Raw genomic sequence first — 25,705 nt, 5'->3', positions numbered from 1 at the left:
AAGGTAGTGGAAGGAGAAGAAGAGGTGGAAGAAGCTTTACAAGGTAGACTGAGAAAGTTAACAGTCAGTTTCCAATTGAGAAGCTCCTTGGAGAATAAGTGGTATGTCCAGCCCTGGTACATATTATACCTCTTGTCTGAGTTTGCCTATATGCCACATTATTGATTAGCATTTTATAGACATACACATACACACACACACACAAACTTGGTTTAGTGAGGAAAACAACATAAATGTAGGAACTCTGTTTCTCAGGTGTCAGAGCATTGGGACCAAAAACGATTACTGCTCAGTCTAAACCAATCTCCTAAGTTTATAAGCTTAAAGGCATTTCCTTCATTGGATACTGTCATGGCCGACTCTGGGGGCAAAGCCCCACATAAACATTGCTCTGTGTGCCCATTCATAATGAGATCAATTCCAAAGTTTTTTGAATTTTGGAATTTTTTTCTCTTGAAAAGGAATATAAACACAAAAGATGCCTCTGAGATGGGGACAGTGAAGAACTGGGAGGGAAAAAGACTCAATTTCATGGTTTTGTCTGGGTTTGATGAAGTTAAGATGAAGTGGGGAGACTATGGCTTCATCTTCTCTATGCAGGTCTTCAGCATTTTAAATGTCCCTTGGTAAGCCAATTTCCTTTTGCCTTATAAGCAGTCTCTCAAACCCCAATGTAGGAGTGCCCTTAAAATGGTAATTTCATAATCTAAGCGTGATCCTAGATATGACTTTTAGAACTCAATTTTAAAACTCAATTAAAATAATCAGCCATTTGCAAACTTTTCCAGGACTTAGAAATGATGTTATTTGATTAAATTGATTGGCCCCATAAAAGGAACAGTGTACCAGTCAATGTTTTTTAATTTGTTTCTAATGAAGTTTATAAATTACTTATTTTAAATTTCTCCTATTTTTTCTTCAATTTCTGAAGTTGCTGATATAGTAAAAGATTATTGAACTCAAGTGTTCAGAGAAATATGTTAGGTTAAAATATTCTATTTCCTGGTTAATTGCCAACAAGAATGTTATTTGCCTGTACTGAAGTGAAACCGTATCCCTAACGTTCAGTCCTGACTGCTGTCAGAGGCAGGGGGCTCACCTTAATGTGGAAACTAAAGAATTAGCATCAGGAGTTTAGAGGAGACTTTCATCTCTCAAAACATCCTTTTTGTCTACCCTGTAGATTTGCCCGCAGAGTTAAACACTTGGAAAAACATTTTGCAAAGAATAATGTGACATGCTTGTTCATGGGAAATCTTCACTCCACCCGGGAAAAGATAAATGGTACTTAAGAACTACTCTTTAAGAGTGAGATGTTTACTGAAATAAGGGAGGCTAATTGTCAAAAATGATGAGAAACAAATGTGAAAAGTCCCGTGTTTGGAACTCCAGCCACATGGAGCGTTTAAACAAGCATATGCTGTGTTTCAAAAGAAGAGGCATAGTTTCAGACATTGCCATTTTTTGGAAAAAAATGTTCAGCATAAGAATGAAAAAAAAAAAAAAAACCAAACATGGCTGCCAAGGAACATGGAACAAGAAACATGACTGCCAAAGTTATCTTCTCCGAAACACTGGAGCTCCACTGTGGTATCAGTTTGGCTTTTTTTATTATAGTCAGTGACATCACAGACCAGTCTTACCGGAGACATGTGCTAAAGGGGCTGATACGTGAGAAGTGCTAGAGATAGGACAGACTTCTCTATGGATGTGAGCTGTTTAGCTCTGCTTATCCAAGTTCTTGATCTTTCCAAGGTTGTTCTATTAATTTCCAGAGCACCCTAAAATAGGGTTTCTTAAACTTGGCACTGTTGGCATTTTGGGAGGCTAATTCTTTGTTGAGAGAAGGCTGTCTTGTACACTGTGGGATTCTAGCAGCAATAGCAGCTCCCACTCAGTTGTGACAACCAAAAATGTCTCCAGACATTTCCAAATGTCCCTGGGGTAAGGCAGTAGGGAGTAGAGGTAATTGCCCTGGGCTGAGATCCACTGTTCTGGAGGATAAAACATTAATTTAGGGTTCTCAGATAAATTGTGTATTATATATTTGCAAATGTATTTAACAAAGGGGCAAACTTCATTAGTCCAGGACAAAATAGCCCTGGCCCCCACTAAAAAAGCCAGTAAGTTCATGATTCTTCTATTCCTTTCAGGTAATAAGCACTATGTGTGGGGCTTCCACAGATTTTTTTTCTTGACTCCATCATTTTGTCACTGGTGTGACCAAGGGCTTGTTATCGGACCTCTCTAAGCCTCAGTTTTCCTCATCATAAAATGGGAACAATACCTACCTGAGAGCTTATTGTAAGGATCAAAGAAAACAGCCTATCTTAATACTCATGCTTGGAAATCCCCTAATAAATTGTCATTTGTTATTATATGGCATGATTCATATTCAGCTTCAATGAAGAAGATATGTCTCCCTTTTCTTTTAAACCACAAATCCAATCAGGACTGACAGATCTCGTTAATGGGAACAAGTTTAAATAAGCATACAGTAGGACCTACAAATAATTAGAGCTCTTTCCAGCTTTTATTCTGACTTCCCTTTAGTTCCCTTCATGTTGGATGCACATGAGTCAGTCGTTTCTGAGCCATAGGCCCACAGTTTTTGTTTTCAGTAGGAGTGTCCGGGAAAACAGTCAACATAAATGTAACTGCAGTTTGACAGACCACAAAGTTGTTTCAGTAAACACTCAGCGTGCTGAGCTGTGTGCCTTTAGGAACTGGTGAACGCTGACCTAGAATATCCTCTTCGGGGGCCCACCCAGTCACCGTGACACAGTCCAAGTGATCACCTGGAACCATGGAGGGATTCAGATGGTTCAAAGCTTCACTCTAACCAGAAACCCACCAGCCACAGCAGAGAGCTTGTGGAGGATGCTGACAGCAGGCAAGAGCAGACACTGATTCAAGCCACAAGAAGAAACAGGACCATCTGGGGGTTTCCTGCTCGTTTCTGCTAAAATTTTCCCAAAGACCATGCTGCTGGGGATTGTGAAAGGGGACCAGTGACTACTTTGAGAAACAAAATATTCTTAACAAAAGCTTCCCAGAGGGATTAGGATGTTTACAACACTTGGAGAATGGCCAAGTGGGAGTAAATTCCAGCACAGCATGGAGAAGTGATCAAGTTTACAACCGATGGTCTGGACCGAGGGCAAGCATGCCAAATAGCTCCCCCAGAGTGGCATTAGCTGGAGAGCTCTTTGGGGGTTTTTATGAGGGGAAGAGGACTGCTCATCTACAATCACTTCCATTTGGGAGAATCTCAGCTTCACCCAGCTGCGCGAGCTCAGGAAGGCCTCAGCTGAGGAAGACATCTGGGGTCTTCAGCTTGGGGTAACCAGCGAAGCCAAATAGGTAACCCCAGCCCTTCTCCCTTCTGGCCTCATCTGCAGCTGGGCGGTACGTACTCTTTGGACTGGCCAAACCCTTCCGGGAGCGAGAAACGGAAGTACAACTCACATTAGCATAGGCCAACGATAGATTTATTGACTCAATGAAAGGAAGAGTTGGCTCAGGAAAAGAAGACCCTCAGTCAAAGGTGGCAGTGCAAGTACAAACTCCTACATGGCAGAGTGAGTGTGGGGTGAGCATTTCTCAGAAGAAGGGCATAGCTGTTTTGGGCTTGCAAAGCCAGAGATGGCTACCCCGAGATTCAGTCACTTCCCACAGATAACCTTGATGTGCAGCAGTGTCAATGCTTTAAATCAGGCCCACTGGCTGCTTTCGTAAATAAAGTTTTATTGGATACAACCAGGCCCTTTCATTTACGTGTAAACTGCGGCTGTTTTTTTCCCTGCGATGGCCGAGTTAAATAGTTGCTGTAAAGACTGTGGAGACTGCAAAGCCTATGTCTACCCTCTGGCTCTTTGTAGAAAAAAAAAAAGTGTTGACCCCTGTTTTAAATAATTCTCTCAGGTAATATCTAGAGTTAAAATATGGCATAAGTAAAACCAAAATAGTTACAGGTCTGACAAACATTTCTAGATCCTAAATGTTTTCTATAAAAGAAAATTGGTTATGTATTTATTCCTGTACTTACCTTGAGACACTTAGTAGTTTATACCTCCTCTTTTTAAAGGCTAAAACATATGAGGCAATATATTTACGTTTTTAAACTTGTCTGCGTTATGTAGTTTTGATAATTTATAAACAAATAACTAGGCTTCCCATTATACTAAATGTTCAAGAATCACATATATCACGATTATGATTCCCTACTTCAACAATTTTTTTAAATCGCCAACTAATTTCAAATTACAAACAGATAAGAAAGACCCTTTCATATATTTAAATCTCTTTCAAAGTCTCCAAAGTCTGAACAAAGTTTGACAAAAGTAAATGCCTATACTCTTGCTGATTTAATTATTACTGGTTAAAATAATCGTATTTTCCCCAGGCTTGTCTTAGATGTCCCTGGGACTTGTCTGCAACTCAAGATTTCAAAAAAGACGGGCGCTAAAGGCTCTGTAAGGGACTTCCTCCTAGTCTTCATTTTCTCTCTGTAATTGCTAAAATTGCCTCATAATGGAACTGAATTGTTAGTTTCACGAGAGGGCTCTTGTGGGTTTCCTAATGAGTTACATAGTCCATGCCCTATTTCCTCTGACGTTTCCTCATATTCTATGACTTAATGACAAAATGATGGGAAGTAAAAAATAAAATAAAATAAAATAGGAAGAACATTCTACCCTTTTTTGCCTCTAAGAATTTTCTTGATGCTACAGTTCATGTTATTAATGATTTTGAAACAATGGTAAAATTTAACTTTAAAAAAAAGGTTTATTTCAAAAACAACCAAGCAACCAAACAAAAATATTTACTGTGGGTCTGCTATATTCAAGCAAAGCACTATTTTGGGCAGTGGTGGTTATAAGAATATCTGAGATAATATCATCCCTCAAGACACTTCCAATCGAAAAGAAAGATAAATAGATACATCTCAAATCACACTTTGAAAATAAGGTTTTGGTGGAAGAAAAGCAGAGTGCCTAGAAAACACTTCATAGAGAACATGCATTGGAATTCAGTCTTAAAACTTCTGATGGGTGTGAAAGTGTAGGGTTGAGGGCTCAGGTTCACTGTACTTTGTGGAGAGAAAATGTCATGAACAAAGGCAAAGAGATGTGTGAGTCTATTTTGATCATTTACTATATAGCATTGAAATTACTTATTCATGGGTCTGCCTTTCCCACCAAACTTTAAGTTCTTAGGAGGGAGCCACATCTTCTTCATCACTATACTATCAGACCTTCACACAATGGTGTTTCTTGAATTCAGCAACGAATCACTCATGGGATGCAATTCATTTCTTATTTAACTTATTTCAGTTACAATTCAAAGTTTTCAAAATTCACACTTTAAAAAAAAAACTATAAATTTTAATCCCAGCCTAAATCTTACTGGTTTACCAGAACACAATATCTTAGATCCTCAGTTTCCTAATCTTCAACTGGGAATGAGGAGAATGGTGGGGGCCATGGCAGGGGAAGAGTAACAATATATCACAGAGATCAGGATAAAATGAGACGACACATATCAAGCACCTACCTAACTGCACTTTGGACCCAGGAGATAATTAAATTGGCTTAACTTCTTTTCTCTTAAAATAAAGAGCCATAATTGTGTTTTCCACATGCTCAGTACTAACAGAGAAATTTCTAAAACTGTGCCCCAAGGACCTGCTTCCCCTGTGAGCTCTTCTAAAAGTGTTCCACAGTTGAATGCTCTATAACATGTTTCCCTCCTGGAGAGTTACAGGACACATCAGCAAGGCTCAAAAAAAGTCCTACAATAAACAAGTCTGTTTAGCTTTATTTATCCCAACGTTCTTCAAACTTATTTGACCACAGACATTCTCCATGATACTACCACCCACCAAGACATACTTGATGAACTCAGATCTAAAGAGGACATTCCGGGCTCACCACTTTCATTCTACTATCCACCCTGCAAATATTCTTGCCCTTATTCACATCTAATTGTATAATTAGAGATAGCAGGAAGGTAGTTTTTTTGTGGTTGTTGTTTTGTTTTCTGGTCCGAATAGCTGTTTTACTAAGTTATGTGTCCTGCTCTAAGTGTGGATTAAATACTCCTCCTTCCATTAATATTGAGCACTTTTTTAATCAAAGCAAAATAATTGAGAGCCATGTTATTTTAAGGTTTAGTTTTTAGTTTTCTTGTTTTAAAAATCTGTACTGAGAAAGAGAAATACCTTATGATATCCCTTATACATGGAATCTAAAAAGAAATGATACAAACGAACTTATTTACAAAACAGAAACAGACTCACAGAGAACAAATTTATGATTATCAGCGGGGAAAAATGGGGGGAAGGGATAGTCAGGGAGTTCGGGATCGACATGCACACACTGCTCTATTTAAAATGGATAACCAACAAGGACCTACTGTATAGCACAGGGAATTCTGCTCTGTTATGTGGCAGCCTGGATGGGAGGGGAATTTGGGGGAGAACGGATACATGCATACATATGGCTGAGTCCCTTTGCTGTGCACCTGAAACTGTCACAACATTGTGAATTGGCTATACTCCAATACAAAACAAAAAGTTTAAAAAAATCTGCACTATACTATTTGGGCTTATCTTTTTATTTTTATTGTAAAGATTGTTTCAGGAACATCTCCTTAATGGCTCACACCACCCATGGCTGCCTGAGCTCCTCATTCCTGTGCCTGCCAACAGGACTGAAAAGGACCAAACACTGTTATCATTTGTCATTCAGCACTAGCTAATGTGTCCATGTGGGACTCAGCCTTCTTTCATCACAGTTTCACTTTTTACTTATTTTACTTTCACTATTATCCATTAGTCCCAGCCTGAGGATATTTTCATCTTGCAAAGAGTATCATATGTAATAACGATGCCTCTTCTTTCACATTGCGAAACTAGTAATATAGAAATAACCCTTTCATAAGTTCAGAAACCTAGTTTTAAAAAAATGCCAGAAAGTTTTTGTAAAAAGTATTAAGAAGCACTAGTAGATTAACATAAATTATGCAAATATGTTTTTTAAATTGCAATGGAAAATATTTTTACCTTTCCTTTCTCTGTATTAATGTCCCACACCAGATTCTAGGTTCCTTGGTAGCTGAAATAATGTTTTTTTACCCCCAGGGCTTAGTGTAGTGTCTTGTACATAGTGCCTTCTCAAATATTATTTATCGAACTGAACTGAATTTATCTCTTTAAAGAGTTAAGCTTCCAGTGGGAGTCGTTTCCAGGAACACCTGGATCTCTGAAGAGTAATGAACTCTAATTTCATATCAACTTGCTAAGTCTTCACATGAGTAGGATCTGAGTAAATCAGTAGGAAAAAAAAAATGTGGCCCAAATGTCCTGAAACTCAAACCATTCTTGATACTTAGAGTCAAGGAAAAAGAAAATGTACCTAACATTTGTGTTAGAAATTCTTTTAGTTTAATAAATAACATCTTGATTATCCAGAATTAACAACTGAGTGTTATCTTGCTCTTCTTAACTTTCAGGAGAAAGGGGTAAGGAGGAGAGAAAGAAAGAGAAAAGACAGAGGGAGATAGAGAAAAAGAGAAGGAGGGAGGGAGGGAAGGAAAAGGGGTGTGAGGGAGGGAGGGAGGAAGGAAGGAAGGAAGGAGGAAGGGAAGGAGGGAAGGGAGGAGGGAAGGAAGGAAGGAAGGAAAATACTGTAATCAAGGTTTGATGGTTTATTTCAAACAACTTTAATGGTTTGTTCAAGAGTGAGTCTAAATTAAATTGAATTCCTCTATATCAGTTTTCCTCAACCTTCAGTATTGCATAATCACCTTCAAAAGGGAAAATTTTGATAATGAACTTATCTTCACCATCAATCCATTATTGATAAAATTCAATAGTAAACCCCCAAATATAATAATGTAAAAAAATAAATTTCATTGAATTTTAAAAATATTTTTCGTATATTTGCTTCTGCATTCACTGCTATTGAACGTTTACAAGTTGCCTCATCATACAAAGACAAGAAAGATCCACACCTGACATTTACTCCCAGCCTGAATATAGTGAGTATGGTGTTGACTGCTTCCTCTCAGGCTGTATACGTTTGGACACGTCTGCTCTTCTATGTGCCGAGGAAAGTCCCCAAACTCCCACGACTTCTATCTAACCAGTTATGGTAAAACCATCTTTGACATAGCACTCCACATAGCAAAAACATAAAGTTTATTTATGCAGTAAGTTCACTCCTGTTAGTTTCTTCATGACTCCATAACAATAAGTACCCAATTTCACTTTTATGGTATCAAATAAAAATTCACAATTTCTTAAATAACTTGAGAAATTAAAGTCTTGGGACTTCCCTGGTGGTCCAGTGGTTAAGAATACGCCTTCCAATGCAGGGGACATAGGTTTGATCCCTGGTCAGGGAACTAAGATCCCACATGCTGCAGGGCAACTAAGCCCACGCACCACAACTACTGAGCCCGTGTGCCACAACTAGAGAGAAACCCACACATCGCAAAGAAGAGCCCGCATGCCGCAACGAAAGATCCTGCATGCCGCAATGAAAAAGACCCAACGCAGCCAAAAATAAATAAATAAACACTAAAGAAAAAAGAAATTAAAGTCTTAGTCAATAAAATAGGTTTTCTATTGTAAATCATGGTTGTAAAAGAAAAGTTCTGTTATTACAACTGGCAAAAAGAATTCATCTTGATGGCTGTCTTGGGACAATTGCTGTTTTGACATGAGACTGGACACAGGACATGAAGGGTTAGATACTGACTATTTAGGTGGTCTTTCAGCACTGAAACAATAGTAACACAAATAGCAACCCTGAGTCTATACAGCTATCTTCAGGTGATCTGGCATACACTGCATATACATTTTTTAATTAAGTGAAATGAAAACACAAAACCAGAAAAAAGTTCTCATAAAACTTGCACACACTGAAGAACACATCAGAATATTCCAATTTGAAAAAACACTGCTGTAATAGATCTACCATCTTGAACATTAAATTTATTTTTAAAATAATGATCTTCAGATACTTTTGGACATTTCAATTATCAAAGAAACTCTTGATTAGACTGACTTTATTTTCTAAAGCAGGAAAACGCTTTGGTTTATTTTTGAAAGTTTTTATAAAACAATTTTTAAATTAAAGGTGGGATTTTTCCTTAAAACATGGTTTAATTTGAAATTTTAGTTTGTCAATATGCTCCACTTGCCAGTTTTTGGTTTTTTTTTTTTTTTTGGTCTATTGTGTTTTAGTTGTCGACACTTGTAATGCAGCTTCTGAGTAGTAAAATCATGCATCCAAGACTTGATAACAAGGAAGTTCATGAAAGATGGCTTGTAACATTTTTTACAATTATTTTGTACTTCTTCTAACACAGGTTTTTTAATTAATCAGTTTGTAACTAATAGGAATTGTCTCTCTTTTTTTCTTTTTCTTTGGTGACTCAAAACTTTCCTTTAAAAGCCATATTCTCTGCTTTATATTGCTGACCATTTCTTTTTTTCCAAGTTAGATTTTTCACTCGGAGGTATAATCATTCTTTCAGGAAAACTATTACTTTATCTGAACATGTCATCATTCAAAATGGCTGTGTCCACAAAAAATGGAAAGTAGAGAAAAATATCAATGTGCAGTAAAAGAACTCTGGGAATATTTGGAATCCGGTTTTTCTTTGTAGAAAAAGCAAGTTTGCTTTCCAGAACACCACCCAGATAGCATCCAATCACATTAACTAACCATATGGACCTATTTCAAAGAACCAATTTCAGAGTCACTGGATTTTCTGACTTTGAACAAGATAATGTCATTTCTTTTGACATGATCTGCTAAAATTCAAATTTAATGGAGCCTGAACTATGGTCATTATCCATAAATACTAGAGTTATCTTGTATTATGAGATCTAGCATAATTTCTGTTTTTCTCTGATATAACCAACCTTCCATTCTGGGATGTTAATTTACATGAAAGGGTAGATTTAGAAATAAATATGAAAGTATCCTTAAGGCATGGAAAATGTGCTCATCTTAAAGAGTTTTTTGGTTTGGCAATGCTTGGTTGATTTACTTTCTTTTTGTTCCCAGAGTTAACCCAAATCAGCAGTTTCTAATGCCCTAATTGCAATCACGTACAAAAAGTTAATGCATGTAATACTAATAAAGCAATTTAAGAAAATCGTTAGCATACTAGACTAGCTATTAATGATGATGATAATAATATTTTATACTTCTACAGTGTCTTTCATCTAAGTATCTCAGAGAACTTTACTAATAAATACTTTGATTTTCCCCAAATAAACCTGATTTTCCAATTATATGCACTTCTGTAAAGTTGCTTCAAATATCAGCATTAATCATAAACACAGAATCCCTCAGTTTTAGCATTTCAACCATTTATACACTTAGCTTATTTAGAGAATATCTGTGCACTTTTCCTAGAAATAGCTTGCTTCCTGGAAATTGATGACAGGTTTTATCAAAGTTAAACATCTATTATTGTAAGAGGTACCAGAATAAATATAGACATATGCATCCTTTTTCTAAGTCAGGAATTGAAATTCTAATGACCTGGAAAAACAAATCTTTGAGAAATATTTCTGATCTCAGTAAAACTTAGGCATTTTTTGTTGTTCTTTCAATTTGAAGGGCAAAACTCTTCCCATTTTTTAAAATACACACACACCCACACGCCTTGGGTTTAATGGTGGTCTGACATACTGTAAGGTACCCCAGATGTGAGAATACTCTAAGAGTGGTCTTTCCTCCTCTGTGCTGTGCAGACCCCTCCCAGGTGGTGCTAGGGGTACACCTCATAGAAAAGGGCAGCCTTGACCAAGGGGTACATTATAATCTGTGGTGAAAGGCATCAAGTAGCTGATGGTCTCCTGTTAGAACCTATAATCAGGCTCCCCAGACTCATCCAGGAGCAATCCGAAACATTTGACTTGGTCATTAGTCAATGTTACATGAAAAACCACCACAAACCCCATTACCCTGTAGGATTACTGTTAAGGACTGAGGAAGTTCTTAGCACAATGCCAGGCCCTTTGTGACTGCTTATGGCCCAGGGAAATGATCCCATTGAAAATTAAATTAAAACAAAACAAAACAAAACAAAATAGAAAACAGAGTGATGCATAAAGAGAGAAAGTTCAATTGCTGCCTTACGGCCAGGTCTCTTACCCTGATGTCCGCAGATCACCACCTCTCTAGACAGATTTCAGGTGATTTGCAGGCAAAATTGGGATTGAATATGTATATGGGGATTTTTCTAGACTCCATTCCTCTCATCAGAGACTCCAAAAAGTCCCTGACCCAAGAGTTTAGAAACCATTGCCTTACAGTGATAGTATTGTTGTCAATAACAATAACATGACAGGAAGATTCTCTCCTTCCTTCCCTAACCACCATACCCTCACAAACTTGCCCTATCCCCCCAAAAAGTTCTAAAAATTACAATATTTAATCATTTACTATCTGGTGCTAATACCTTCTTGATGATTTTAATTGTAAAGGTAAGTATGCTGCCCACAAGCACTATACTACTGGTCTACCATGCCCTGGGCACACTAGCCTGGTTGATGTGTTCTATTTCTCCATTTCTTCCTCTCCATCTTTATATCTGTAAATCCCTTTCCACTAATCTCTGGATAAATAGCAGTTAGAATGCTGATATGTAGCTATGTGGGGCAAGATGGAGATGCAGAGTATCTGTGATTCTTGGTCATGAGTGTTTGTAAAGTATCTTCTAGTTTAAAAGTATTTACTGTAAGTTAGGGTATGATTCATTTCCACTTTATAGATCAGAAAACAGGGTTCTGAGTGGTTAAATGACATGTCCAAACTTACCCAGTTAGTGCAGGAAAGAGCCAGGACTCAAGCCTAGGACATACAACTCAAAATCCTATATTCCACCAAAACCAAGACCACCTTTCCCAAAGGAACACAGCCTAGCCCTCCTTTCCCACAATACTCCATAAAAAAGCTTCCAAAATCAAATACATTTCAGTTAATTTGACTCTGTATTGGGAGACATTAGAGGATCTTTAAAAAAAAAAAAAAAAAAAATTAAATAGCTGTTTAAGTTTCTTATCCCAGACATGAGCAGAAGATCTTCTATGGAACAAAAGTACTGAATTGATGCTGAACTACATCAAGTCATATCTTTGAAATTAACTCCTCAGGATGGAGAGTCAGGACAAGGAGTAATTTTTTTCCTTCCATTTTCCCTAACAACCTCCCTAAAACTTATATTTTGAATAAAATAGCCAACAAAACAAGGAGTTTGGTTTTTTTTTTCTTGTCTACCTGCTTTAGTAAATCAAAGTTTTTAATCAACACTGCTCCTTATCTAAAACACTTTTCTTAATTTCAGTCTTCTCCACCTCATACTATTACTGGTTTCCCTAAGGCTATTTTTCTACTACAATCAAGCTGGCTGTATTTTTGCCAGATCAATCTTTCTAAAATACAGACCAGGTGACATTAGCCCCCTGATCTACTACAGAATACTACTAAGGGTTATTTTAATCTGGACTCAACTCACCTCTCTAATTTTTGTCTCTTTCTATTCCTCCACACTGATGATGACAAATACGTGATACATTTAACGTCACATCCCACCCAAGCTCATGTATTCATTCAACAATTAGTTGTTGAATACCTACCATGTGCCATGTACTCTGCTAAGCTCTAGGAATATCCCAGGCATGTGGCCCCTGACCTCATAGATCTCATGACTAAGCGGAGAAGACAGATGATAAACAAGAAGATAAATGAACTACGGTAAGTATTCCTAAGGAAACAAAGTTGTTGCTGAAATACAGAAAATGGGGATGGGGCTCCTGGAAGAGAGGGAGAAATCTAGTTAAATAGGATGGTTGGGGAAGACGTAGCTGAAGATGTGACTTTTAAATAAGAGGAAGTCATCCTCGCAAAGGAGCATTCCAGATTGAGGGACCAGCATGTATGAAAACGCTGAGGTGGGAAAGAGCATGCAGAAATGGAAAGAGGCCTCTTTGAATGAAAAGCAAGAGACCAGGATGTTGGTCTCCAATGAGGCAGAGTCTACATCATGCAGGTCCTTAGACCCATGGAGAGAATTTGGGCTTTTACCCAACATAAGGGGAAACCAATAAAGAATTTTAAGCTAGGAAGTGCCACAATCTGATTAATATTTTTTTAAAAACCAAGGAGACATCTGTAACCAAAGTAAGACTCTGCCTTCATAGGGAACTTAAATATAATAGTAATTATATTGAAAAGCAGAAGTACTAAGATATAGAAAAAAAAGTTACAACATGTAGTACAAATATGTGTTTATGTGAGATTATCTGCAAACAAAAAATAAGACTTGAAAATTTTAGAGGGTTCATTTTAGGATTGGAACAATCTAGAGTCTATCTAGCCTCGGTCTATGGTCTGACATGTAGCGTATGGAAACAAGATGAGAGGAAGAGCATTCAGTCATGACTTCAACTCTTTTAGCCCAAATCTTTTGGAAGAGTCAGGGGGTGGGGGTAGGATCAGAAATAGAATATTATTTTCAGAATACATTATAAAGCAAGCTTAGCCTGAATTCCAGAGTATGAAAACACACGATATTCCTAAGTAAATTCCATATAGTATCAAACTAGCTAACATCTAAGAAAATCTAATATGTAGGAAAAGTCAGCAGAACCCCTGAAATATCAAAAAGAGCAAGCCTACAGCATTCCCAACAATTTTCAGTAAGATTTGCAAGAGCTGGGATCAAGTCCTTTGTATCAATATGTTTACAGCCTAATATTAGAGGTGTTTTTTTCATTAAGTCTGATGTAATATTCCATTTTTTGACAAAAACGTGGAGTAGACCCTAAGAAAAAAGTGTGGAAATAGATTTTAAACAAACATATTTTAGAAGCAAGCTAAACACTAAGTAGGAGGCAGCACTGCCACAGGAAAAGCCAGGCTGTGTTTTCACATCATTGAGGCCCTTTGAGGTTGCCACTGACTTTCCTTCAGTTGGGCCTGAATTGTCCTATCACTGAAGACACTGCATAGGTGCCTAACCCTCTATGAGACCCCTGTGTGGGCTGATGTCCAGGTCGCTGGTCTTGCTGCCTGGATTCCACTCGGTTTTTACTATTGATCCTCTAGTTCCTGTGGCTCTGAATCAATAACTTTTTATCTTGGAACAAAGCTTCTCTTAAAAATATATGAACAAGGTTAGAGAGAGAAAGCGTGCCTTTTCCAAGTCTCAAAACATCATTGTTCACCCTGGAGAACACTGATCTGGGATTGCGGCTGTACATGAGAGGATGTGTGGAAACGGAAAAGAAAACCTTCTGACAGCAACTTACAGGAGTTACAAACCCCAGGAATCCAGAGCACCGGCTTATTATCTGTTGACTCTATCATGGCCAGTTCCAAATTGGCCTTGTGTCCATGTCTGAGTCCCCCAGCTCTGTCCTCGAGGTGGGTAGATACAATGCAGTGATTAGGCTGTGTTTCTGCTTTCTTCATGATGCTAACAGAGGATGTCACCCTGACAACTTTTTTAACCTTTCTTTTGATCAAATTCCCAGGTAGCTACTGCAATTCCAAACTATAGCCAATTGAGTTTGAAGATATTACAAATAGGCTTCTACAGCTGTTGCGGTATTGAAAGCAGGGATATCCTACCAGGCACGGCGGGCTCTTTGGAACAGCCTTGTAAGCCTTTGATTAACAGTCTGGCATCCTGTGTTGGTGCTGTACAGCTAGTCTTCATGTAAAATATCACCCACCCTACCCAATTTGCTTGCAGTTTAGCCCAAAGACTACTTGAAGCAGAAGTCATTAAAATGACACTATGAGGAAACCCATTCAAAATTTGATTCCACATTTTTATGAAACAGTAAAGAATTCTCTCTAGCTTTTAAAGAGCTATACAGACAGTCCCCAATTTTATGATGGTTCAACTTATAATTTCTTGACTTCACGATGGTGCAGAAGCAATACACATTCAGTAGAAACTGAATATGGAATTGTGAATTTTGACCTTTCCTCAGGCCAGCGATATGCAGTAGATACTCTCTCCTGATGCCGAGCAGTGGTCACGAGCCATGTCCCCCCAGTCAACCACGCAATCACGAGGGTAAACAACCCATACATTCACACCCTTTCTGGACTCATACAACCACTCTGATTTTCACTTTCAGAACTGTATTCAATAAACTGCATGAGAAATTCAACACTTTATTATAAAATAGGCTTTTTTTGTTAGACAATTTTGCCCAACTAACCGCTAATGTGAGTGTTCCGAGCATATTTAAGGTAAACGAGGCTAAGCTATGATTTTTTGGTTGGTTAGGTGTATTAAATGCTTTTCAACTTACACTGGGTTTACTGTGATGTAGCCCCATGGTAAGTCGAGGAAGATCTGGATTCCCTTTCAATTCCATCACCTTTGCCTGATACCAATCGGCTCAGGGTCAGCCAGCAAGCTTGAGGCAGCAGCTGCCATCCCTGCCAATCAGAGGAGAAGCATCCTTCCCAGAGCAACTATGTTGCTGCTCACAGAAACAAATACCACCGAACAACTTCAGACATTTATCGCCCTTAGGAAACTACAGGAAGATGGGAGGTGCTGTTTTCTAAGCGGGCAAACAACAAAACTATGGAAACACAATGTAATCAAGAGCCAATGGGATTAGCAAAACAGAAACCATAGTAATGAAAATAAATAAATAAATTTGAAAAATATCCTCTGTTGAAATTTGTCTAGACAGTGTTTTAAGAATATAAGACTTTATTTCTCTTGTAATAATACATGGCAAAAAATAAGGCTTTCTATTTTCAAAATTCTTTATCTGGAGTCAGGCTACCTAGGTTGAATTCTGGCTCTGTCACTTGTTTGTTGTTAAATTTAGGCAACTAAGTTCACTATATCTGAGTTTCTGCTGTAAACTGGGGGCAAAATATGGAAACCTCATAGAACTGATGGGAGGGTTAAATGAGATAATATATGTAGAAAGCTATACCTGTGTCTGGTCCACCATAGAAAGAGCCAAATAATTTTTAGATGCAGCTGCTATTATTATTACTGTTATTTATCATCATCATCATCATCTGTGTCATCTTATTGAATTTCCACAACAAACTGTAAGAAGCCATAGCCAGTGTGTCCCATTATATAGATAAAAGAAAGTAATGTCCTTATGGTTAAAAAAAATTTGACTTTCCAACTAATTAGAGCAGAGCCATGGCTAGAATTCTGAGCGCTTTCCACTGACTGTGCCATTTGGAACTTGTTGCAGGAAAATGAATCCAACATCACTTCAGTGCTGCTTTCACTAATATTCTTGCACCATTTCCCCTAGTCTCTGGCTGCAAATTCCAAAGCCTATTTTCTCCTCACCTTCTCCTGAAGGCATTACGTGTTGCAGGAAAAAGTCACAGCCTGCAATTCCCTTTGACCCCCAGATACTACTCACTCATATTCTTACTCACCTCTTTTGGATTACAAAGCAGTTTATACACAGCTTACCTCCATACTCTCTTCTCTTTCCTCCTCCTCCTCCCCCCTCTCTCCTCCTTTCCTCCTCCTCCTCCTCCTTCTTCGTCTTTTCTCTCTCCTTAACTCTAACTTTCTCTGGACTCCTTCAATTATTATTCTTTTCTAAGCTATCTTCAAATTATTTTCCTTTCTTTCTACTTTGAACAAGAAAAGATCTTTCCTTTTTTGTTAAATCTTTACTTACCATTGAGACCTTTCATTAATGGCCCACAATTTCCCCTCCACTCACTCGTATATCCTATAATCAAGCACATATGTTTGCCAAGCTTATTGGGATTTCTTGCTTGAAAGTCACCCACAAAAGGCCACTTACTGTTGTATTTGGTACCTTTTTCTCAGCCCCTAACTCTCTTAATCTCTCAAGCAGCAACATTATTGATCTTCATCTCTGGCTACACACTTTTCCCTTGGAATTCACTACGTCCGGACCATCCTAATGTTCCTCCCAGCCACTTTTCATACTTCTCTGTCTTCACTACTTGCCTTTGTTTTCTCACCCCACTTTTTTTTCTCAATTAAAAAACCCATCCTTCTAAAAAGATCTGTCTTAAGCCCTATCCGCTCTCTCTCCTTTATTTCCTATCTGTATTATGGATCTATAGTCTGAACTCTGTCTTCTCTCTAAAACCTTTTTCACTTCCTCAGGATTCCTCTATTTCTTGTCCTGGTCATGAGTGGCTCTCAAGATATTTAGAGTAAAAATGGCCTGGGATGAAATTTTGGCTTTGTCATTGACTATATCACTTAGCAGAAGCTCCTTAACGTCTCAGAATTTGGGCACATCATCCATAAAATGGGGTTTTGGATGAGGAAATTAAAAGTAAATAGAGTCTCAACCCGTAAAGGGGATCTTGGGAAGTCATTTCCCCTGCCCACTCCCTATTCTTACCCCACCACACACATCATCCCTTCCCCACTCCAGACCTCCAGCACTGAAATCATACAGCTAGATCTGACTCCTTCCTCAACCCCATCTCCCATACCCAGTCTATCACCAAGTCCACCTTCTTAGTAGCTCCTGCATCCTTCCCTTCCTATCGGTTTCCTTTACCATCTGATCCAGAGCATAAGCCCTCATTTTCCACTACTAGATTGTTACAACAGTCTTCTGACCAGCCTCACTGCTGCCAATTTCTTCCAACTTTCGGCCTACCCTGGACAATGACACCAGATTAACACTCTAACGTTACTGCTTAAAATAATCACTTTCCCAAAGTAACCCAGCTAACAAGTAGAAAACAAAGATTGAGCCCAGACGGTCCACTCCAAGTCTATACTCACAACTATAAGCCTGCACTGAGTCAGAACCAGTGCTTGGGCCTGGAATTCAAAATCCATCATGATCTGACCCAGAGTACCTTTCCAGGCTTTCCTTCCACTGGCCCTATACACCAGTGTTTGATTTACTTGCACTTCCTAAAATAAGCTTTATCTTTTAGGGTTATTTAAGCTGTAACAAAAAACTAATTCAAGTGGCTTAAATAGTAAGGGGATGTATGATCTCATATAACAAGCCCAGAGGTAGGATAGTTCCAGAGGTATTTAATATCACAGCTTAACATCAAACCTAGGACCCAGATTCCTTCCATTTTCTTAATCTGCTATATTCGACATGATCTCACACGAGCTCCTTTTGTGTTTGCTAGTCGTTGCCTCAGTTCCAGGAAGCATGTGCAGATATAACAACATCCAGTGAAAGAAAGGAGAGTAGCTCCACTGTGCATGATGCTTTTGAGAGAAGAATATTCTCCCATATCCCTATCCATACTCAACCTTCTCCATCAGACTTCCCTTGACATCTCATTGGCCAGAGCTATATTACCATCACAGGGAAACTTGTAAACAAAGCACCGTGAGGCCAAACAGATTCAACAGTTTCCAAAGTTTCTGAGATAGGACCACAGTGAAAAATACATTGTACGCCCCAACTCAGCACATGAGTAAATATGTTTCATAATACATACATAACACAGAAATGAAAATTTCATAAAATAAAATTCATCCTTACTGTGCAATACATTTAGATATTTTCTATTCTATTTTACTCTCAATATTACTCTATTCTACTAATTTTTAAGAAATCCTGATTCCAACTACTCAGCTGATTTTAGAATTCACTAATAGACTGCTACCTGCGCTTTGAAAAATGCCAGCTTATACTAATGAGAATTTACCCAAGTCATATTGGAGCAGGGTAAACTCAGGAATATTATCAGGCCAACATGGTAGAGAGGAAATGGCTGTTTTGAAGGCAACAAATGCTTTCCCATTTTTGTATGTCTTAGATTATATATTTACCATTTCCATCCTTATGACACCCCTCACTCAGCACCTATTGACTAAAATTGGGATTTTCAAACTTTGGATGTTTCAACTTACTGCTGAAAAGGCTGGATTTGTATTTATGATTTCAAAAAAAAAAACCCAAATGAGATTCCTCAGTAGTTTATAAGTCACAGAAAATAGAGTATTTTTTAAAATTCAAGATCAAGTTTCTTTTGATGATATAAGTAGGGCAAAAGGTCATGGGAGTTCAATTAATTTACTTTAAAATGCTCCTTTTAAATGATGTCTAAAGAATAAATCATCAAAGATTAATCAGGAAAAACTGAGTCTCTGCCCCTTGTTTGGAATGTCTAAGGATCTGAGAGCAGCTGGCCCCATCTCTGTTCTCTCTTTTCCTGATTCATCATGTGTGTGACCCAGGAAGAGGTCACCCTGGGGCCCTAAATTACGTGAGCCTGCACATGTAGTCTGCCACTTTCTCCCTGCAACTACCCTACCCTCAAGAACCTTGCTGAGTACAGCAAAGGCTTTAAAGAACCTGAGCTTTGTGCCCAGCCTTGCTCTTTACAGACATAGGATTATTTGTATTTTTACAGTAACACGTTGATGTATCCAATATGCCTGAGCATCTGCTGGGTACAAAGCACTGTGCAAAGTTGCAGGGAATCCTGCGTGAATAAACTGTAGTGCCTATTATTAAACAACTTGGAGTCTAAGACAGGAGATAATCCTGCAAACGGAGACACAAAACCGAATTTAACAGTGGAGGTCTCCAAGAAGGGATGCTGACTGGTATTTGGGAAGCGCCCACTGAGTGCCAGACACCGTGCTGGGCCATTTACGTAAACTAGCTCATCAAAAAGCCTTAACTCTTTTGCAGATGTTGAGACTGAGGGTCAGAGAGGCCCCCTAACTTTTCCAGTGGGGCATGTTTAGTAAGCAGTAGACCCCAAGTGCAGAATGAGATCCTTTAGACTCCAAAGTTTATTGTTTTTTTCTGTCACTTTCTCTGAGTCCCCAGGCAAAAAGAATTTTATCCAGACAAAAGGAAAACATATTTGAAACAGGCCTTTAAATAGAAGGGATATATCCCTAGTGATGGGAGACAGAGTGGGGTGCCAGGTGTAGAAGGCGGCCCTTCCATGAGTTTTGCAGGCAGGGTGGGTTCAGGAGATGTTAAACAGTACAATTTGGCTGCCAGAGAGGTGAGCTTAGGGCAATGAAAGAAAGCAAATCTAGAAAAGGTGCTTAATTCCAACTCCCCCAGCTTTTATAATTCAGTAGAGGGTTCCAGAAGGAGAAATTCCTTTCTGTACCTTGCCTATTAGATTGTGCATCCAGAGGGCAGGAAGCACATGAACAGAGGTGACCACCTAAGAACAGGGATCAGATGTCATATTTCTCTGTGACCCTCATGGTGAAGCTCAATGTTTTGCAGCTAGTAGGTCTGCAGTTTACCTCTAATGAATGAATGCAAAACAAACAAAGGAGGGTTTTCTGCTCTCTCTTGCCAAGTTCCTTAAGGAATGGGTCAGGGTAAGTTGTTGAACAGCAGGCAGCGGGGCCAGACACTGACCGAGCAGAGCTAAGGGCAAGCTTGATTCTTCCTCTGTACCAGCCTCCAGATGAGTGAAATAAACAGCACAACAAGCCTTTCAATGTGTCCAATATCATCCCTTCTGCTATGTAAAAATGGTGTGCTGGAGGGCAGAAAGTTTTAGGAAGGAAGAGACAAAAGGTATAAAAGGCAAATATTTTAAAGGATTTTCAATGGGATCCCAAGAGTTAATAATCCCATGGTTCATACTCTCATGCCTCCAACCCACCTTTCTTGCACACCAACCTGGTACTTTAGATGGATAAAGAAAGAAGCCTAAATTTCTAAGTTCAAGTTGCTATTGCCTTGTCGGTTAGGTGACAGGGCAGGTGACACTGATATGGTGACTTAGAAGCACAGTGCATAACAGTATGGATGTAGCTTTGTGCAAAAGCTTGGCGCCAAAGGCTTTGCAAGCTATTATATAGATTAATTTCAAACAGGAAGAGGCTAAAATACGTGACAGATCAGTTTTGCAAAATTAATGCTTGGTTTTACAAGCAGATAAAAATGAACCCCCTTGCAGTAGTTGCAGCTTGAGCAAAGAGAAGCCAAAACTGTGGGAGTGTGGAGAGATGAGAAGGGACAGAAGCAGGGGAGGCAAGATGTAGAGAGGAAGTCAAGTCTTAGAGATACACCTGTTTCCGGTATGGTGAAGGCTTGGAGTTCTTTACAAATGTGGTAGTAGCGAGTGGTAGTCATACTAACCAGGAAGTTGTTGGTGACAGTTGTCGTTAAGGCTTGATGATATCTTCTATTGGCTTTTATATGCCAGTCACAATGCAGTGTGAGGGAGAGCTGGCCACATTTAAAGTAGCAAAGGTCAGGTAGAAAATACCAGAGACTTTCATGCTAGTGTTATCCAATAATTAGTGAAAAGAGATGTTGGATACATTAACTTTGGATAAGTGTGCACCATGTCTGTGACTCTGATATAGTGAGTTGGATGACTTTCCAAGTGTGTCATATTGAGTATTCAGGGCTTAATCCTGCAGTTGTATCCTTTTAAGAAACAGCTGAATCTGGAAGAGCGTCCTGATACAGTCAGTATATGGGTCATTCTGCTGAGTTACCATGTAGCCAAAACTATCACATACTTAGCTGCAGAGAAGTAAAATATCAACTTCAGCATGCAGTGAGGAAAAACATCCACTTTATGAAAGCCAAACAGAATCTTCTAAGACTAATCTATATTACTTTGTATTTTAATATACAATGGACGTTAACGGCCACATTTGTTCATAAAACATGAGATATTTTCATTTAATTTAAATCAAAACTTAAAACTAATATTAAGAAGTTTTTTGAAACCAAAAAAATAATTCAGTGTGAGAGGCTAAGTGCACCAACATGGTCATGTTCAATAAATAGTTTTTCCCTTTCCATCCTCTTATTTTTTCATATAATCTTAAAAATGATTTCTATCTTCAAGCTGGGAACCTATGCTGAACTCGGGAACACAACACAACAGATAGTTTCTCTCTCTGTCTCTCTCTCTCTCTCTCTCTCCCTGATTTCATAACTATATACATAAATGCATTCCCAGGCACAACAAAGCTAAACACAAGAAGAAAGCTGATTTCTTGGAAAATCCAGATTCTAAGATTAAGATTTTGGTCTGCCTCTGAAGTATATTCATGTGAAAATGTGAGATTTTGTTTGTTTGTTTTTGCTCCTGTATAGGAAACTTTCAGGTGTTAATAAACTGTGGATGAAACTCACTATTCTTCAACTATGAATCTGATAATGCTAGATTGAGGCATTTGGTGAAATTTCGTCTCTCTGCCACCGTTATCCCGATTTGCCGAATCTTCACTAGCCCGTCCTAGGCTATACTTAAGTGAAGAAACCCTGCAGCTACAATGGGACAATCTTTTGACTTTGGTAAAAATAAAACAGTTTCCTTGTAAGATGAGTTCCCTTTACACTCAACTGCAATTCCTTGCTTCTGAACTGTGGTTCCAGGTAATGATTCTTAATAGAAGGACAGTAAAGGTTAAAAGGAGGTCACTATTTGAAGGCTTTGTGGTGTCTTAAGTTTGGAAGGGGTACTATTATGGATAAATTGGTTGATCTGCCTTACTTCACAGATGAAGAAACTCTAGTCCCAAATGCTTAGGAGACTTCACCCAAAGTCTTCACAAGTAGCAAATTCAGAGAATCTAGTGAAGAACCCAACTCTTTTGCTCCTTCTGTCACTTATGTCAATATGATGCAGAAAAACAAGCTAAAATTTGTCATCGTAAAATGATGGGACTCTCTCTTGAAAATGGTAAGGAAATCTGCCATAGAGCAGAAAAGCTTCAGTGTGTCAGGCATCAGGCATCATGCTTCCAGTAGCTTCTCTGATTGCCTCTGTGCCCCATGCCCCCCGCACCTCTGCTCTTGGCTGTTCTTCCTCTTCTCTCCTCTCCAGGGCTATTTCTTATTTCTTTCTATACTCACACATGGTGTACAACAACCATATGTTCATAAGCCTATCTTCTCCACTAGATGTTAAATTCATTGAGAACGTAATAATTTTTTTATTGAAGTATAGTTGATTTACAACATCGTGCCAATCTCTGCTGTACAGCAAAGTGCCTCAGTTATACACATATATACATTCTTTTTTTTAATATTCTTTTCCATTATGGTTTATCACAGGACATTGAGTATAGTTCTCTGTGCTATACATTAGGACCTTGCTGTTTATCCATTCTAAATGTAAAAGTTTGCGCCTACCAACCCCAAATTCCCAGTTCATCCCTCTCCGTCCCCCACTCGCCCTTGGCAGTCACAAGTCTGGAGAACATAATAATCTTTAAAATAACTTTTTAGATGAATAGTGAATAAAGAAAATTATATATATAATTTTATTTTTTTATTTCAAAACAACAAGGATAATAATGTCGGCCTTGTAGGACTGCTGTGAAGTCTAAACGTTATGCAATAATATATGTTAAGTGCTTCACATAGGGCACTTAACCTTGTCAAGCTACATATTAGTAGCTCAATAACACGTATTGAATGCTTACTCGCTCTTCTCTTGGAACTGTCAAAAAGTATTATAATCTTGCCACATGCTAGCAATTGCACTTTTAGTATCCATTGATTAAGAAGAGATAAATGGATGGATGGATTTTCAGATGCCTGATTTTGCAACTCTGCAACCTCCCAAGGGTCCCTAAGTCCACAGGTTGTAAATCTCATGAACTTTAGATTGTTCCAATACCTACAGTGAGTCTTATAATCCATCATGAGAGTCATTACAATGGAGTGAAATAACCACAACACAGGCAAAGCGCAAAGGTCTGAGAGGAAGAGAGGGAGAAGAAGAAACAGTAGGTCTTCATTGCTTCCTACTCTAAAAAATTCCCACTAATTCATAGGTTATTGCAGGCAGCTATTTCACTGCTTTCAACCCCTTTCACCACAAAGGTACCCACTATTCTGAGCAGCATAAAAGAGAACATACACACACACACACACCCCACAGTAGCTCCAGGAGGCTATGTAAAAGAAAAATAGACAACCTCGAATTATGTTTCTTAAGAGCTTGAGGAATTCTGGCTAGATTTTTTGCACTCCTCCTCTCTCTCTTTTTTAACCTATTTTTAATTTCAAGTGATGGAAATCCAACCTGAATGGATTAAACATACAAGAAAAAAAAATGAAGATAGGTGTAAAGAATTCACTGACCTACTGAAAAACCCAAGGGTATGATAGGTTAAGGCAAGGCTAGATCCAGGAATTCAAAAAAAAAAAAAAAAAAAGAAGGCACCAAGACTCAGTTTCTCCTTACCTCTGGTTTTCTCCACCATAGGAATTAGTGTCAACCAGAGTCTCCCCACATGATATAAAGAAGGTTATCTGATACTCTAGATAATAACCACAGCAGAAAGTGAGGTTCTTTTCCCCAGTGGTTCTCACAAAATTTCATGATAGGCAATCAGGTTTATGCATGCTATGTCTGATCGATTCACAGTGGCCAGGAGGATAAAACATATTGATTGAACAGGCATGGGTTATATATGGGATGACCAGCCTTTGTGGTTTACTCAGGACTGTCCTGGTTTTAGCATTGCAAGTCCTACGTCCCAGGAAACCCTGGTCAAATTGGGATGGTTGGTCACCCCAGTTTTCATATAGACCACTGAGGATGGTGGTGTTTCCAAACTAGAGGGGCTGAGAGTGGGCATAATAACAGGGGTTGCATGCTAAGCAGGGGGAAATGTACGCTACATTTACATATGACTACAGAATTATTCTGACCACAATGGCCTTGTGTGTCCATTGATCACTCGGAATCGGATCACCTGCATTATAGTCTGAAGGTAGGTCTGAATTGAGATGCCCATTAAGTGCAAAATATACACCTAATTCCAAAAAATTTGTATGAATAAAGAATGTATTTTAATAATTTTACATGTTAAAATGGTAATGTTTTAGATAGGTTGAGTTAAATAAAAGATATTGTTCTTCTTACTTTTTAATGTGGCTATTAGAGAATTTTACATTACACATGTGGCTCACATTGTACTTCTGTTGGACAGAAATAAGCAATGGACTGCTCTAAGATTTTTAACAAGGTGATGATGTATTTATGTCATGTGTAGGTGGGGACATAGAAAGATGCTTTGAATGTACACGGATCTTAAACAACAAATGATAAATAAATTAAAGAACATCAGGACCACAAAAAATGGGAGATCAAAATGTCAAATCAAGACCAAATTCACTCACTTAATCATTCCTGCCTTCATTTGTGCCAGGATCAGCATTACACCCTGAGACTTCAGGCCCAAATGAGAAAAGAGGTTTGTCCTTCAGAAGCCTACAGACCAAAGAGGGAAAAAGGAAGGTATCTGAAAATTAAATATTTTAAATGTTTTAAAAATACAAAATTATGTTGTAAGTAATATGATAGACTCCAGTGCACATAGTCTGTATTGATTTAATTAATTTTATCATCCAAGTAATTTTGAGTTTATTCAATCCACACTCTCTATTTTCCCTATTGCAGGCCAAGCTCCTTGAGACTAGGAATTTGTGCTAATGCAACAAATGTGCTGCATGCAACCAAGTGTATTTGTTTCAGTGCTCTCTTTTCACTTACTGATCAAATGTTCCTTCTCTCTCTTACTTACTCTCACAAGAAGCAGGTTAGCCCAGTGAAACCTAACAGGGCTTAGGTTTAAATGTTGCCAATGTTCCTTACCAACTCCCTTACCTAGTGAAAGCTTTGAATTTCCCTCTGTGCCTCATTTTCCACCAACAGCAATGAGAAAAAGACCCTGGATGACT

The 25,705-nt window shown here is 38.4% G+C and overlaps 2 long non-coding RNA genes across 3 annotated transcripts in view; one reads left to right on the top strand and one right to left on the bottom strand.

Moving 5' to 3' along the window:
* Nucleotides 1–25,705, top strand: part of LOC309634634 — a 494,785-nt gene that overhangs the window by 349,928 nt on the left and 119,152 nt on the right. The window lies entirely within an intron of this gene.
* The window catches only part of LOC309634630, a 463,425-nt gene that overhangs the window by 434,738 nt on the left and 2,982 nt on the right, over nt 1–25,705 (bottom strand). The window contains exon 2 of one of the 2 annotated variants that reach the window (XR_014248260.1): nt 25,145–25,705. This is a non-coding gene — a long non-coding RNA (uncharacterized lncRNA). The other variant, XR_014248261.1, reaches the window with a different exon arrangement.

This window comes from Balaenoptera borealis, assembly GCF_965194805.1.
Source record: "Balaenoptera borealis genome assembly, chromosome: 9".
Classification (NCBI taxonomy): domain Eukaryota; kingdom Metazoa; phylum Chordata; class Mammalia; order Artiodactyla; family Balaenopteridae; genus Balaenoptera; species Balaenoptera borealis.
Note: the sequence above shows the minus strand (reverse complement) of the source record. Positions and strands in the feature narration are given on the sequence as shown.